The following is an 18,632-nucleotide window of genomic DNA, read 5'->3' as shown; positions in this document are numbered from 1 at the left end:
GAGCATCACAGTTAAATGCAAAATGGAACAGATTGTTTAGTATAAGTTGTTAGCACATATTCTAAAGGGACCATTCAAGGTAGAGAGGCCTGTAAACACCCCTGCAGTCATAGGACAATAAGAGCGGGTTAATGGGTTACAAATTGCTATAATAAACCATAAATCCAGTGAATTTATCTCTAAGGTGGCAGAAGTCCTCCTTTTGTTTTTGCGGATACAGACTAACATGGCTGCTACTCTGAAACCTGTCATAAATCCAGTGACTATATTCAGTCCATGATTTTTAGTGTTTAGCAGAGTTATGAATTTAAGCTCTCAGGCTTGTCTTTTGAAAGTGTTGTGCAGGTTTCCTTTGAGGATGAGGACTGATAGGTCAGACTGGGTGAACGCTTTTCACAAAGCAATCACTCTCATTGTTTTTATCTTTTATCATTTTTCTGTGTGGGCTTATTCAAAAGCGTCGTGATTGTCTGGATTCACCCACATTGTAATTATTGGGGCATTAAGTATACTAGGTGAGGTATACCATGCCAGAACAACAGATGCAAAAGCTGCAGACATTTCTCCACTGCTACAATGATCAGCACCCTCACAACACACCATTCACGATCCAGAGATCCTACACGTGCCTCTTAAAACATGTGGTATACTTGGTAAATATTTTTAGCCAGAGATTTGTTGCTATGTTAAAGGATGACATAATAAGACACCTTTTTATAGTGTCTTAATTTCAGGTATTTGTCGCATTTGAAAAATTTTGATTTATGATGTAACAGACCAACCTTTTTCTAAGCCCAGCTAGCCGGTGTATAATGTTTAAAACTCAGTTATTTTAGATATGAGTATGAAAAATGTACAATAAGATATTGTCTTATTCTGCCAAGCAAATTCGGAGGTTTAAACTTAAAAAATATTATGGTCACAGGCCTTAGACAAACTTGAAGAAATAAGGCCAGCTCTACACAACAAACTACATCAGTATAACTATGTCACCGAGGGGTGTGAAAAATCCACACCCCTGAGAACCGCAATTATACCAACCTCACCCCCACTCTAGACAGCACTATGGCAACAAGAGGGCTTCTCCTGTTGACATAGCTACCACCTCCTGCAGAAGTAGATTAACTACGCTAATGGGAGAAGCTCTCCTGTCAGCCTTGTAGCATCTTCACTGAAATGCTACAGTGGCACAGCTGCAGCTTTTAAAGTGAAGATCTGCCCTAATTGTTTGCATAGCATATAACTTCTAAATTAGTAACAATTACTTTTAGCTTTTTATAAGAGAAGCAGAGACCTGACTACAACCGTAACCAGCCCTTTCCCCTTGAGTTATTAATACAAAAGGTGGGATTGATAGTACAATGGCATCAGAGTTAGTAGACAAATTAGTATGTAAAGAGAATAAGTACTTTAAACTGAATAGTAGTAACCTTTTCCTTAATTCATTTCCTAGTAAGTAAAGGAATTAAAAATTGAGCAGCTGCTTGTGAAAAATCAATAGTAATGTTCAATTATCCCTCAGGGAAGCATCGGAAGAATTTATATTAAATTTTGCTAAATAAGCAATGTTTACATCTGCCAACTTCTGAAGAGCCTATGAGCATAATATCTAAAAGTGCTACAGCAGGATTATATGAAATAGTGGGTCTGTCCAAAGGTGACAGTAAATTAGATCTGGTCTATACCTAAAAATTAGATCCACCTGCCTACGTCACGCAGGGCTGTGAAAAATGTTGTCCCCTGTACAATGTAGTTAGGTCAATGAAAACTCCACTGTAGATGCAGCTAGGATGACAGACAAATTCTTCCATTAGCTAGCTAGTACCTCTCCAAGAGGTGGATTACTTACATTGAAGGAAAAAAAAACTTTCCATTGATGTAGGAAGCAGCCACAGTACAGCTGCAGCACCGTAGCCTTGCTGCTATAGTTGCTGTAGTGTAGACATACACTTATTTATTATTATTTTTATCTGCAGCCTTATACCTCTGAGCATGCTGCTGGGGTTTCTTCTGCGGTTGCTTTGGGCAAGGCTCTTGAGAAGTGTGTCTTGCTGAGCAGCCTAATTTTTTTTTTTTAATTTTTTAAATTTTCCTGATCTCCTTCTGGATGGGGTTCCAGAATCTTGGACCTACTGTTAAGACTCTTTACAGCTCATTACAGTGTATACCTCAACTCTGTTAGTTGTAGAAAGCCATACAAAGGGGGTCTTGAGAGGTCCAGAGATGGTCACTGAAGCAGCATGGGCCTATTTATTAAGGCTTTTGTAGATCAGTAGAGAACCTTGAAGTAGATCCAATAAATGAGCGGAATGAGTGCAGGTTGCAGAGCACTAGTGTACTATGCTCCCATCACCTCCTCTTGCTTAGGAGATGGGCTGCGCTGTGTGTAACAAATGTATCTTCATTAACTTATCTAGACTTGGGTATTAAGTTATAGTAGTCCAGGCTGGAGGTGGCAAACACCTGAACTATTACAGGCAGATCACTCTCCACACATAATAAAATCTTCTTGATAGCCAGAAATAGAAGGTGATCTGGGCAACTGCTGCTATTTGAGTGAGCAGAGTCACAAGTGAGTGCACAGCCTCTGGGCCATTCAGAACTATCTTAACTACTGGAGAGGAGATACCTCCAATTAAGGGGAGATGGTGGTTCCTCAGAGCATTTCTCTCTTCCTCTTAGCATTGGTTTTAGTCTTTCCTGGGGTAATCTTGTTCAAGTTGTTCTTCATCCAGGCTTCAGTTCCCTTCATACACTGAGACAGCTGGAAGACAGTGCTGTCTGTGTTTGATGAAAGAGATATGTAGAGCTGCATGTCACTGGCATCACAGCTGGTTTGGCTCAGGATATCCCCCTTGGTACTACATATATGTAGGATATCCCCCTTGGTACCAGACTGAAGGGCAGGAAAACTAGTTTGATATGTGCTGAGTTTGCCTATATCTAGAGCTGTGTACATTCAACTATTCTGAAAACACACATTCAAATACAGTCATCTATCTGAATGTGTAATCATAGTTCTTCCTTTCTGAAGGCAGAAAAAGTAACATGGCTAAAAACTGTATAAATACAATGTTGTTTGAAATTTTAATCCAGAAAAATCATGACGTTAAGTTATAACATCATGACAACTCTAAATCTACCATATTGCACATAGCTGCAATAAGGTATAAGTGAACACCATGCATAGTAATACAAAATACTTACATTTACAAAAGGGCAGAGTTATGTCCTGACTTTTGTGCATTTAAAAATCTCAATCAGAATGTATTAACATAGTTGCCAACTAACAGGTCTAATTGTATTGGATGAATGACAATACTGTTAAATGATGATTGCTTATTGTACCATTTTTGGCTTACCTCTGAATGGAATTTAGAGAACACACCTGTTATGTGCTTCAGACAACTAGAAGCAGTTTATCTATAAGAGGAAGGTTCAGGAAAAAAATATCGTATTTGTGAGCATTGTTTTCTAGATGACTGCAGTTGTTTGACTCTTCACTGAATAATAATTTATCTTAAGCAAGCAAGAACTAGAAATGGCTGAATGTTAAACAGTTACGAACACTCTGCCATTAATCACTTTTTATACCGTTAAACATTCCTAGCCTCCTGAGTTTTGATACTGTGTCAGTCCTAGTTACCGTACCATTCTCCTGACAGTTGTATGTCAACTCAGATGATTGTCATATGCTGTTCTTGGGATGTTTCTTCTTTGTACTAATTCCTATCATATTTACTGGGTGGAAAAGGTTAAATGTCTAAGCCAAGGGTTTTGTTTTAGGTTTTGTTCAGTTTTAGTCTGAATGCTCAGGCTCTGGTTCTCCTGTTCTGTTTTTACCGTAACATTCGTATCTTCTCTTTCTACTCACCACTTCATACTTCCCTCCTTTACCACCGTAGACACTTCATATTTTCTTAGTACCTTCTTTTCTTCTTAAGAGGAGAAAGAAATCAAATTAATTCAATCTTTTGCTGAAGCAAGAACATCTAAATCATCCTCAGTCCAGATTGACTGCCAGAAGCATCCCTCCGTCTGCCGCTCACAAAGAGTGTTGACTCCTCAACATTCACCTATTGGTTTGGGAACGTTACCTATAGTTTCTCTTCTCCTCTGTAATGGGCAGATAAACTACTCCTTTAGTCCTTAAAGTTAAGTATGTGCCTCAGTGCTTTGTTGAATCTGAGCCTATGTCACCTTGCCCTACCAGCAATTACCATTATACTTAGTGGATTTACTTCAAGTTAACTTAATATAAAAGATGGATAGCTATTTTCTTCAAAATAGATTGCCGAATGTACCACATCTGCAGGATAGTCCCAGAATATTTCCCTCCATTCAGAAGTCCTGGTTTGGTAAGAGCTCATGGAATTGAGTTATTCTAAATATAATGTCCAGTGAGAAATGAGAGAAATTCTTTTCAATATTTAATGTTCTGGAAGTTATGAATTTCTATGCACCTTTGCATATACTGTATGTGAAATAATATCTCCTACCTACTGCTGGAGAAACACTGCAATGTTAATATTAAGGAAAGGCCTGGATAAAATATACCAAAATGCTAGGACTACTCAGTCTTGCTTTTTCTACTTCAGTTTTATTTATATAGTCCAAACCAGTTCTGCAGGAAAGAAGTCAACAAACTCATTAATGTGGACAAACATAGAAGAAATGTTGCCTTAATAGTTTAAATACTGTAGCTGAATTAATTCTGAAACACTTAAGTGCGCCTATTTGCCTCTATCCCCTCTGCATCTGTGCCATGTCTTAAATAAGCACCTTAGTTCTAGAACAAAGCACACATTGCTTAACTCTAAACCCAAATTTTTGCAGCTTTCTTTCTATTTCTACCTGTTATTAGCATATCTCCTAAACAACCAACATAATATAAAACTAGGAGAATGTGACCCATAATACTCGGAATAGGTCATTGGCACAAGCTAAAAAAATAGTAGTTCTCGTATCTGAATGTGTGCTCGCCATAAAGAGTTTTATAGTCTAAAAGCTAGGGATTATTATTCCACCTGGTGAAAAGCCTGAGATAAGTCACTTTTTGTAATCTTCACACTTCCTACCAGTATGGCAAATAAGTCTTGTATTTTGGAATTATATACAGATGTATTTTCAGCCAGGAGAATATGGTTACTTACAAGTTTTCACAATTTCACATTTCCGTTAAGAAGGTGTGCATCCACACAACTGGTGCATCCAATTTAATGAAGTCTACAGATAAAACTATTCCCTGTGTCTTCAGTTCTTCTAGCTTCCTTTTTTACAGATTCTTGCAAAAGATGGAGCATAGGATAAACCTTAACCAAAAAAAAAAAAAAGAAGAAGATATGGTATTGAATTCTAAGTTTTGTTGTTTATGCTTGTCGTCAAACCCATGTTTGGATTGAAAAGAGTTTACATATATTTTTAAACTTCACCAAACTAATAAATGGTATACAATAAATAGATCCAGCTTTATCTTTTAAAACTAATTTCTACTTGTTAGTGAAGCATTATTTCCTTCTGTAGCCATTAATAATAACAAATAAGTACCATTTTACTCTGTATTGACTATCAAACATCATAAAGTCTTTCTCTATGATAAAATGGCATATACAAACAACGGGCCCTTTTTTTTCATAGTTGGTCTTTAATAAGCCTTTCTTTTAGGCTCACTCTTTTATTGGAACTCTTTCTCAGCATACCTTCAAGAAGTAGGAGTGGCTCTTTAAATTTGGTAGAAGAAGCACCTGCAGGTCTAAAGTGACCATTTTGCAAATGGCTGTTGTATCTTGCATCTCTGTATTTGTCATTTGGTAAGTATTAACTTTTGTTATGTTTTCCCATACTTTTTCCTGAGGAGGTGGTACATCTTAAACAGAATTGTTCAACACTGTATCAGTTTCTCTTTGTGTAATATTAATATGTTTTTTTCTGGTATACATCTTCAAAAGTTAGAAAAGGCAGCACCGGTATCAATAGCTGTCCTAATATTTGTGGATCTTTTATTTTTTAGTATCTCAGTACAGAGCATAAGAGTCACATTTATCCTTAATGACAAACAGTTCTGAAAAGTGGTAAGCCACCTCTTTAAGAAAAGGCACAGATTTTATGAGTTCCTCTATATTCACATCATTGGTGAGGTATGTCATACATCTTAGTGAACATGATTTTCCTTGTTTTGAATTCCTTTCTTTGCTGTGGTCGGTGGCAGGATGAGCCAAAGGTCCTTTTTTGCATCAGATCCTACATCTCAGCTGTTTGAAAAAACTTTGTGATGCTCTCAAATAATGTAAACATAGGCAGCTCAAATTTGTTAATATCATTCCTGTGTGTTCTTTGTTTTCCACCCTATTCCGCCAGTATTCTATACTTATTCCCTTGGGAGATTAACAATAATCATTCAGTAGCTCAGGTGAAGGCAAAAAATGACCGAGAAGGCAATGGAATAATTTAATTTAAGGTAACAAATCAACTCAAATTTGAAGATCAAGTTTATGGACTTTAGACTCTACTCTCTTTAAAATTTGCAATATATATATAGATTTTTCTTCAGCTCTTTAACCAGGGTTATTGGTCTCACAACTGTTCAGAACTATTCTCTAATTTTAATTTGCTGTACTATATGGAAGAAACTCAAAGCCAACAGAGAAACTTTCATTTGAAAGTTTTTGTTAAAGTGCAAAAATAAACAATATAAATTGTAAGGGGATAGTAAATGTAGGGACACACTAATTACAGAGGATATGGTGAGATATACTCACAAACCCATGAGAACACAGCACAAGCTGCAGCAATCTAACATAACGCAAGGTTCATACCAAGGTACGTGATTAGTTCCAAGTTGCTTCAGAAAACCAGCATTATAACTTTGTCATGTAAAGCAAATTGCTCTGTAGTGCTGCATGGAGTACAATTCCATACCAAAAGTTTCTCTGTAGTTTCTTTTTGATCTTTAAATCTTCCTTGCTTAGACAATTCTCAGGGTACCCAGGACTGTGAGTCATCCTGTTGCCCCCCTGTGAGGCAAACTCTCAGTCAAACTAGGGCTGCTAGCTCAGGGTGCTGCAGTGATCATGGGTATCTAGTGGACTCTGTGCAGGTGTTTGGCTTTGGGCCCTGGTTTGTGGGCTTTCTCCAGTTGCTGTATGCCTCTGTGGAGTGTTTGGTCAAGCTTAGCTAAAGCCTCACCGAACCCATCATCTTTGGTTGAGGGGTGTGTCGGGCTGCCAGCTGGTCATCGAGCTGTTCCTCCATCTCCTCCGCCAGTGGTTAATGGGGTTGGTGGTCCAAGAGCCAGAGTTATGGACAGTCCTGTCATTGTATGCTGATGACATGCTCCTTGTGGTCCAGGACCCGGGCGACCTGGTGCAGATGAAGGCCTGCCAAGCCATTTACGTGGCAGCCTCCTCCACCTGGGTCAACTGGGTCAAGAACTCTGGCCTGATGGTTGTGAACGGGTGACAGGCAAGATCCCTTCCACGAGCACTCCAGGCCATCCGGTGGAGCATGGGACTGCTGCTTTACATGGGCGTCTACCTTTTTGTCACCCATCACTGCCTGCTGGAAAACTGGCATGATTTGGAGGGCAAAGTGGCTGAGCAGCTGCGGAGGTGGACAGGACTGCTCCAGTGCCTTTCTGTGTGGGGGAAGGCGCTGGTGCTTAATCACTTGTCCTGTCTGTGCTCTGGAACCAGCTCAACACCCTGAGTCTGAGTCCCAGCAGAGCTACAGGTCAGGCTGAGCAACAGCATTATGTGGTCAGGAATCCTTTTAGTGCTTCACAGTGCACCAGACTCCAGTGACTCCAAGTTCCCCCTCCCACCCCCATCTTTGGACTCTGACTATCTGGTTTCACAGTGTGTATCTGGACTCCAGCTTTGATATCAGCTTGTCTTGTCTTTGGACTCTGACCACTCAGCTTTAACCTCTGGCCTGCACTTGGACTCTGGCTATATTTCTGATTCTGGTTTGTCTACAGATTCTGACCTTGGTTTTGACCCTGGCCTGCTCCCAGATCTCAATTCTAGGACCAGCTGTGGCTCAGACCCAACCCTGTGCCCACCTAGGACCTGTGCTCCAACCACTGGGCATGATTGTCAGAGGCAGGGCCTGACACCCCACTGCCTCCAGCATGAGGGAAACTGTCTTGTGACTAATTGGGGGTCAGCTCCCTGGCACCAGCAGCCTGTGAGCCTCCCAAGCCTTTTCCTCTGGGCTATGTCAGCCCTTATTGTGTCTTGCAGGTTAACAGTACGTTCAGCTGAATCCCTGAACCCTTTTGAAGCATTCCTCTGTAGTGTCCAGCCACTTACCCACTGAACAGTCTCCCCCTCACTACCAAGCTTTTCATTAGGGTTAACTGCTACATTTTTAAAGCACAGATTAAGATTTGACTCTTTAAGGCTTTTAAAACTGGCAACATCACATGGCACAATACCCACATATAAATGCAAGAGGTAGTCTCATTATCTTTTTCAAGGCCTCCGGAAAGTGACTAAACTATCCTCATGGCATTTATCTGGAATTCTTACAGAATCTGTTGAACAACCCCATCTCTCTGGCACAGTTACATCCTTGGAAACAACATCACACCTCTCATCAGTCATGTGAGATCCCTTTATGAACAGCATGAAAAATAACTATGTTTACTGGGAGTAGCACAGACTAAGGCAGGGGTGGGCAAACTATGGCCCGTGGGCAGGATCCGGCCTGTCAGGGCTTTGGATCTGACCTGCGGGATTACCAGCCCCGTGGCGCAGAAGGGCTAAGGCAGGCTCCCTGCCTGCCCTAGTCCTGCGTCGATCCCGGAATCGGCCGGCACCATGTCCCTGCGGCCCCTGGGGGGGGAGGGGGGGGAACAGAGGGCTCCACATGCTGCCCTCACCTGCAGGCACCACCCCCCGCAGCTCCCATTGGCTGAGAATGGGGAACCGCAGCCAATGGGAGCTTCAGGGGAGGTACTCGCAGGTGAGGGAGCACACAGAGCCCTCTGCCCCCACTCCCCCAGGGGTCCCCTGCCCAGAGCCTCCAACCCCCTGCCCAGAGCCCCCTTCTGTACTCCTCCCTGCACCCCAACCCACTGCCCTGAGCCCCCTCCTGCACTCCACACCCTCTCCTGAACCCCAACCCTCTGCCCTGAGCCACTCCCTGCCGAGCCCTCTCCTGTACCCACACCTCTTGCCATGAGCCCCTTCCTGCACACTACACCCCCTCCCACACTCCCTCAACTTATGCTACATGTTCTGTATGAGCAAATCTACATGCTTCGCACACTGAATTATATGTTATTTCCTTTCCTTTCCCCTCCACCTACCCTATCTGTGAAATGATTTTTTAAATTTCTTTGAATCTGACTCACTCCTATTTATTACCATATACATTGCCTGTGTGTCCTGCGGGAAAGTAGACTTTGTGCTAGTGTTTTGGTACTGAATATTCACAAATGGCTGAGCTACATATCATTTCCTTATGATCTGTTACCGATACTGCATGAAAAGTAAATGCAATAAAATATAAAAACTTTACAAAATGTAGACAAATTGCTTCTGGCCAGTGTTTGTTTCTGTTTTTTTTTTTCAATCATGTTCTTTTGGCTCTGGACAAATAATACAAGCAAAGCTTGTTATCCTCTGAAGGTTATGTATGCCAGGGGAGGCTGAATGCCTGTTCCTTTGCCTCATTTTGTCATTCAATAATTCCTTATTTAGTAATAAAGAATTATCATATTATAAGACACATACCTTAAGTATTACATTTTAAAAAGTGTCCTGGCAGCAAGAAATTTTTCAAGTAGACTATGTGATGGGGCAAGGCCAGATGGCTATAGAAAAGTAGTAGGAAATAGATATATTAGCTCCAGGCTAAACAAATCCCTGGTACCAGGATAAGTGAAATGGCAGCTGCTCCAGGTCAATTAAGACACCTGGGGCCAATTAAGAACTTTCCAGAAGGCAGGGAGAATGCTAGGTTGATTGGGACACCTGAAGCCAATCAAGGGCTGGCTGAAACTAGTTAAAAGCCTCCCAGTTAGTCAGGTGGGTGTGCATGTCAGGAGCTGTGGGAGGAAGCTGTGCTGTTGGAGAGACTGAGTAGTACACACCATATCAGACACAAGGAAGGAGGCCCTGAGGTAAGGGTGAAGTGGAGCTTGAGGAAGTGAGGGCTGCTGTGGGGGAAGTAGCCCAGGGAATTGTACATGTCATGTTTCTAAAAGGTCAGCTACCATAGCAGATACTATTAGGGTCCCTGGGCTGGAGCCCGGAGTAGAGGGTGGGCCTGGGCTCCCCCCCACCACTTTTGCCCCCTGATTAATCACTGAGACTGAGAGACAACAGAGACTGTACAAGGAAGGATAACTTCTCCTCACCTCCCTTGCTGGCTTATGATGAAAATGGCTCAGTAGATTGTGACCCTTGTCTCTAGAGAGAGAAGGGTTACGTGGAGGGTCACAGTGAGCCTCTGAGGCTAGCGAAATCCACAAGGAAACGCAGGACCCACGGAAGCAAGGACAGAGCTTTGTCACAACTATTATTGTCTAGTGGTAGGAGATCAGGTAGCAAAGGAACTACATGTGGGAAAACAAAGTTCTGAACAGCTTGTGATTCATATGGCATAGCAAAAGTAATAGTGTATCCTTAAAGCAAGGGAGTTGAGAACTGAAGAGGAACTTCACATTCTTTCCCTAAAGAATTCAGAATCTGTGATAGGTATCAAAATTCGAACAGTGTGAAATATAGGAGAAAAATATAGATAGTAACAGCAAGTATGTTATCAGTGTGGCAAATCCCAAGGGAAGGTGGCCTCCTATCAGACCGAGCACCACCAACATGGATTTCTGTCGGTGCTTAAGTGGTCTGTCTGGATATTCAGTTTATGTCCATCACTGGCAATCTTATCAGGCCACCAAAGCTTTTGATGCCCATTGGATAGCCAGCTATGTAGCTACATTCCCTGGTATGCATGCCCTGGAATCTTTGGTCTTCCATTCTAATAATATGTCAATACTGAGAAGGCTGCCAAAACTGAACCACTGCTGTTGGAGGCAGTTGCTGGGTTTAACTTTGACTATCCTAGTTTCTGATCTTGTCCAGCCACCTGATATGGAGCAGCTGACAAAGATGGCAAGAATAAAAAATGTTACTCCGGTGCTCTTCAGCCTTCCTCAGCATTCATATTTTGTTCCTGGGGGAATTCTGTGCCAAAAATTTAAAAATTCTGCTCCAAAAAAATTTAAAATTATGCACAAAATATTTTTAAATTCTTCAAAATTCTGCATATTTTATTTGTCAAAATAATACAATATAATAATGCTAGTTCCAGTTATTTTGGTAATTTATTTAAATTACAATAGAATGGATGGAGAATGGGAGTGGGGAGCATTAGAGGAAATCCCCAAACCTCCTTTATCCAATAGTAATGTAGCTAGGTTTGACCTTTATTTCTAGTAATGGTTGCATATAATTGTTGACTAATATTCTCAATGTTGCATCATTGGTAAGTGAAGAGCAAGTGAGGGCTGGAGAATCAAACTCACACTTTATATTGGCTATTGACAGTCTCCAGAAAGGTCCATAGCATACAGTTCATGGAGCATATTTTGATAGGAAATGTTTTCAGTCCAAAAATTTAGACCAGTGATAATCACTAAAGCACCATAAGCATTTATAAGCAATAGTGTCCTTACAATAAGACTCCTTTACACCACTGTGGCAATGTAAAGGAACCTTACAATTTTTACACCTGTTTATACTCCTGGGGGATTCGTAAAAACAATGGGAACAATTCACTAAGCAGGCAGGCTTCTACATTCGGCTCTGCCTGAGGGGACAGAGCCTGCCCCATGCCTACTTGCTCAGCAACACCCCACAGCCCTGCCCCTCCATGCCAAGCATGCTGCAATATCATGCGAGGGACAGAATGTCTGTTTCTCTCTCTCGTGCATGACTGTCTAGACCCACTCCCACCGGTGATTTACATCTCTACCGGCTGCTCCAGGCACCCAAACTGATGTGCCTGAGCTACCAGGGAGGGGCGTGTGACCACTCTTGAGGCTTCCCCATAATTTTTCTGCAGGGTAGCAAAGAAATCTGCAGGGTACATGAATTCTGTGCCTGTGCAGTGATGCAGAATTCCCCCAGTGGTGTTATTTTCAGTTCTGTACAGTGGAGGTGGTATAACCATGGTTCTGTAGATTCACAGCAAGTAGGTAGTAAAAAACCAATCCTGAAGTCTTTACTCAGAAACTCCCAGCAGCTTTTTGATAGCTTTGCCAAGACAAAGAGAAGAATATATCAGGTCTGGAAGGCAGTGGATGAGGCTAAGCCTCCTTCCCTCTCCAAAAAGCTTCTAGAACATTCCCATACATTTTCAGAATTTTATATAACATATATAACATAATTATAATATACTATAATATATGTATGTGTATATATATATATATATATCATTATAGTATATTATTATATAATACAATATGAATATTTAATTTCTAGAAGACTGCAATAGAGTAATAATATCATGCTTCCTTCATCTTCCAAAGCCTGTCCATGCTCTTAGAATGATTAATAACATGGAGGCTTATGCAGTGATGAGCTGCCAAATCTTAACAACCGGTTCCCTATAAAAAGTTCTGATTTAAGGGATGTGCCCCAGTATGTATTTTTTGTACCAGCAGGGTTACCATACGTCCGTATTTTCCCGGGAGGAATTTTTAAATTTTAAAAATTCCTCCTGGACGGCAATTTATGAACCAAAAAGCCTGAGCTGTCCAGGAAAATACGGATGTATGTTAACCCTGCCTAAAGTTCTTTTTTAAAAAGATGGGCCTGAACTAGAAATGAGCTCCATTTCACATGTGTGGGTCCCCGCCACTCCCTGGGGGTGTGCTAGGGTGACCAGATGTCCCAATTTTATAGGGACAGTCCCGATTTTGGGGTCTTTTTCTTATATAGGCTCCTATTACCCCCACCCCCTGCCCTGATTTTTCACACTTGCTGTCTGGTCACCCTAGGGTGTGCACATGTGTGGGTCCCAGCTGCTCCCTGCCCCCCTCATTGAAGCAGGTGGTGGCTGCAGGCAGGGCAGGGGGTGCGGGGATGGCTGGAGACGGGTGTGTGCGGCAGGGGCTGGCTGCGGGCAAGGGGTGCGGGGGTGGGTGGAGGCAGGGCAGGGGCTGGCTGGAGACAAGGGCTGGCTGCAGGCAGGGGGTGCGGGGGTGGCTGGAGGCAGGGCAGGGAGTGCGGCAGGGGCTGGCTGCAGGCAGGGAGTGCGGGGGTGGCTGGAGGCAGGGGCTGGCTGCGGGCAGGGTGGTGGGTACTCACGGAGAGAGTGGCTAGGAGCAGCCCGAGCAGCAGGACACAGCCCAGGCTCAGCAGAGCAGCCGGGGACCCACCAGGCAGCAGCAGGAGCCCCAGGGCCAGGGGAGCAGCAGCAGCAACAGGGCTCGTGCCCAGGGCCAGGTGGCAGCCCAAATGGCTCCCGCAGCGCAGCGCCCCTGGCGGCTGGAGGAGAAATTACATCACTTCCCGGCCGGAGCCCATCAAAGCCTCAGCGCCCCCTGTAGGGAAGCAGGTTAACAACCAGTTCTAAAATTGCTTCAAAATTTAACAGGTTCGTGCAAACCGGCTCCAGCTCACCACTGGGTTTATGTATATACTAATGAGCTTCTTTCTATTTTAGGGTTTTCTATAGTGCACCATCATCATAATATCTAAGGCACTTTTGTTTGTTTCACTTTGCAGTTCTTTAACCCTGAGAGTAAGATAACACTCTAGATTAGTCAAGAGATGTCAAAGCATGTCCTTTGAGACATGCTAAAAATTATCATGCTGGACTTTGGTGAAATGGGAAATAGATCTACAGTAAATAAGATTAATTAACATCTTGACTATAAGAACATAAGAACGGCCATACTGGGTCAGACCAAAGGTCCATCTAGCCCAGTATCCTGTCTTCTGACAGTGGCCTATGCTAGGTGCCCCAGAGGGAATGAACAGAACGGGGAATCATCAAGTGATCCATCCCCTGTCGCCCATTCCCACCTTCTGGAAAAAAGAGGCTAGGGACACCATCCTTGCCTATCCTGGCCAATAGCCATTGATGGACCTATCCTATAGCATGGTGATAGTAATACAAAGCATTATTAAATAAGCTGGTCACTGTCTAAAAATAATTGATGTACTTTCTTAGAAATGATTAGAACATAAATGGAAAGATTAGATTAAATTCAAAATATTCAGTGCAATTATGTTCAACTTAAAAGGGCTCTAGCAGAGGCTCACTGCTAACAAATGTTAAGACAGATCACATCGCTGTCATGTACAAAACATTCTAATGGTATCTTTGTTTTACAAATGGAGACATATGCTCTTTACATTCAGTGCGCTAGTGCGTCACGATCCATTGCAATCCTATTATCATTACAGGTGGGGTTTCTTTCATTAACAAACTTTAATACTGTTTCCCAAAACCAAAGATCTAAGATATTCACTAGAAAACAAAAACATTACTGACCCACCTCAAGAAATAAGAGCCTACTCTCTACATAATTTAATTTTAAAATTATTTCTGTAGCTTAAACTGGTTAACCCCCCCCCCCCAACCCTCCAGAAACAAAACCTGGCATATGAAACATTATTTTTCCTAGACTGAAAACTTCTAGTTTTTTCAGAATGCAATGTAAACAACCAGAGAGGAAAACTGGGATCTATAGTGGAAGGTACTCTTGCTGATACTGACTTGTGATTAACCCATTGAGTTTTGATTCTCCATTAAATTCTGTTAAATCTTGTCATTTTATGTGTTTTATAGTGTCATCGACATTTTAGTTACTAATGCTTTTTGCTGAGTTTGAATATCTTTAATCTATCAGTTTACCAAAAGCTATTTGCTTTTACCAAATAGCTTGATTTTCTTGACATAATGTATTTTCAGCTATACGGTTACAATCTTCTGTTTGAATTAAAACCAAATATAGGCATGTTTTAGATAAGAGGGGAATTACAGTACATGTAGAAAAAGATTAAGCTCAAAATATTCAGTGCAATTATGAATGGATGTAAGATAACCATAAATTGAACAATAGCTTCATTATAAAGCTAAATATCAAAATTAAGCTTAAAACACAAATATAAAATCCAAACAATCAAAATATTTGCTTGCATTCCAAAGGTGGGTTCTTAAGTTTTTTATAGAAATCACAATGCGTGGGTTTGTGGTTTTGCTGGACCCTGCTTGATTTTGACTTGACTTGCCACTTTGCCATTCCTAATCCCCACATCCCAGGATGGGAGTCTGCCAAATTCTGTTGTGCTGGCTTCTTGTTAGTCCTGTCTAGGCCCCCAGATCACTGCAGTGCCTGCTCCTCTGGCTTCCAACATATTAATGGCCCTGAGTATTTTACTTCATTGTTTTGTATTATCTTTCAAGCTGGGCTGAGCATTGAACATGACAGTAGGTTGGGCTCACTTTTTGGCCCTGTCTACCATTGCTAACACTGGCTCAGCTCCATCCATGTTCAACAGTGTTGGGAGTTTCAATGCAAACAGCCACCAGCATTAAGCATCATATCATATAACACCCCTCAGAGCAGGCCTACTCAACACAGTGCTTAAAACAGCAGTGACAAGCAGTGACCCATCTAGACCAGGGCCTCAACCTTGCTAGCACTGATTGTGCTGGACCAATGTCCATATCACTGGGAAAGATTATAAAAATGTCCCTGGTATAGATAGGATCTTGTTCTGTCCCAGCAGTTTAATAGGCTTTATCAATGGAAGTACCTTAAAAAGTACAGTGACTGCAATAGCTTGATGAGCTGGGACAGTTCCAGAGATCTTTAGAGATGTATTTGAGATCTCTAACTGAAGTTTATGGGGAAAACGTATCAGAAGTCACCAGTCTATAAGGTGCTTCTTGGTTCTCAATATGCTAGCCAGTAGTAGTATGGGTTTTTTCTAAGGTTTCACTACAGTTTTACAAGCTACCAGGTCATTTGTAGGACATATTGCCAGAATTTAAACATTTTGCTCCTTTAACTTTTAAGCTTGAAGATAAAATGGCAATAGTTGTCTTGTCAGTCTATTAATACCAAATATAGTGATTTAACAATAGCTTTAGTTAGCTGATGCAATTGTCCATAACTTTTTATATAGGAAAATAGGATATAGGGAGAGCCAAATTAAAAGTAGAAATTTAAGACTATTGGATATTAGAGGAAATCCATGATGTTGAACCAATGCTAGGAATGACGGATTTTTATTTAAAAACTAATTGTATTTAATACATTTTGACGTGTAGCAAATTGGAAACCCTGTTAAACATTGAAAAAGAATATAGATTCTTAACATATGATGTATATCAGTTTAGTTTAGGCAACCCTAGTGTCAGAGATAATCCATCTCAGAAGTGCATGATGGATGTCTGATGTTGAGTGTTTGACTGTTTCTTCCAGGTACTTTGTATTTCAAGTTTGAAGAGAGGAATCCACACTTCCCTGAACTGTTGACTCCTGCTAGAGGATCTTCTCTCACAAGTAAGAGTATTTAGAAAAAGCCCTTACCCCAGAACCCGCTACACAGAGAAAGAAAAGATATTTGCTGGTGTTTAAGCAGTACAGTGAAAATAGACCAACTGGGAGAACAGGAGAAAAATGAGAGAGAGGTTGCTTTTGAAGATCTTTACTAAGGAAACTGCCCTGGTCAGCTGAAGAAACCTGAAATAAGATGCAGAGGGAAGATACTGCGGGAGAAAGAGAGAAAGCTGCGAAAGCTTCTTGGAGTTTTCAGGGCTATAAAAACTGTGCTGCTGAGAAATTCAGTACAGATAGCAGAGGTTATTGTGAGAGAGGAGTGCTCTGCTAGGCCACAGAGTTCCAAAGCTGTAGCCTGGAACAGAACAACGTGACTGTAGATAACACAGCATCTGAGAATTTAAGGGAGCCTAGGGTAGCATCTCAAATTTGATGTTTTGTTTGGTTGTATATTGTATTTTGTTGTCTGTAATAAGAAGTCACTACAGTGTGAGAACTAGACCATCCGGTTCAGAGGCTAGGTCATCAGATCAGTTTCTGCTCCTGCTGCTACCACTAACATGCTGTGTGAATTTGCTTAAATCACTTCTACCTGTGACTCAGTTTCCTCATCTGTAAAATAGGGGTGATACTTACCCGCATTTGTAAAGTGCTAGATGAGAGTTGATGGTGTTCCTTTCATTATCTGTCCAGTTAGCATACAATCCCTGCTCCATCATTTTGATTGCAGGACTTAAGTAAAGATATTGTGACTTGATTTCTGCCAAGTCAACAATGACTATTTTTATTCTCTCAACCTCACTCACAGTTTAGATTCTGAGCTTTGACTAGACCCTTCGCTCCTAACCCTATCTTAACATGAGTCTGTACAATTCCAATATGGAAGCTGGTCCACATTAATGATCTACTAATGCATTAACTGAACATATGTCAGGAGACAATAACATTGCCACAAATGAGGGCGGGGAGAGAGATAGGGGGACTCCTGGTAGCTGACTGTCATCATCACTGGCCTTCAAGGGAATTTGTGTTGGTTTTCATTTCATGTTGTCAGACCCCTGCTGATCGGTGTTTCCAGGTTTCAGCAATGGTACATACAGTCTGAGTGCCTGTTTTCATGTCATTGTACTGAGGAGACAAACATAGTTTATTTTCAGTGTTCTGTATTTCCTGATGTTCAGAATTTGGAGTATATTTCGTTCTGAAGCAATGTGTGAAAAATCTTTTTCTGTTGCCTAATATGTAAAGGCAACAAAACATTATTCAGGATCAGCGGGAGTCATTTCCACTTTAGAGGATCACTTGCTTCTCTGTGTGAACATTTAAGGACACATCTACATGACAAATTTACATCAGAATAACTATCCGTCAGGGGTGTGAAAAATCCACCCCCCTGAGTGACGTTGTTATACTGACCTAACCCCTAGTGTAGACAGCGCTATTTCAACAGGAGCGTGTCTCCCATCAACGTAACTACCGCCTTTCGTGGAGGTGGATTAACCATGCCAATGGGAGAAGCTCTCCTTCTGGTGTAGCAGCATCTTCGCTGAAGTGCTACAGTGACACAGCTACACTGGTGCACCGCTGCAGTGCTGTATGAGTAGACAAGCCCTAATATGTGTTAAGATCTGTTCCCTTGATTCCTGTATGCCTGAGTTTTCTCCCTGGTGAAAATTACTCAAAATAGTTAAAACCAAAGCTGACAGTAAAGAGTTACAAAGCAATCTCACTAAACTGGGTGATTGGGGGACAAAATGGCAGATGAAATTCAATGTTAATAAGTGCAAATGAATGTATAGTGGAAAAAATAATCCCAGCTATTCATACAAAATGAGAGTCTAAATGAGCTGTTAACACTCAACAAAGAGAGTCATTGTGGATAGTCCTCTGAAAAATATGAAGTGGCAGTCAAAAAAGCTAACAGAATGTTAGGAACCATTAGGAAAGATATGCATAGTAAATCAGAAAATATCATAATGCCCCTATTTAAATTCATGGTACATGTACACCTTGAATACCACATGCAGTTCTGGTCGCCCCATCTCAAAAAAAATATATTAGAATTGGAAAAGGTACAGGGAAGGGCAACAAAAATGATTAGGGGTAT

This window comes from Lepidochelys olivacea, assembly GCF_965140295.1.
Source record: "Lepidochelys olivacea isolate rLepOli2 genome assembly, chromosome: 2".
Taxonomy (NCBI): domain Eukaryota; kingdom Metazoa; phylum Chordata; order Testudines; family Cheloniidae; genus Lepidochelys; species Lepidochelys olivacea.
This window is presented reverse-complemented; position numbering follows the sequence as displayed.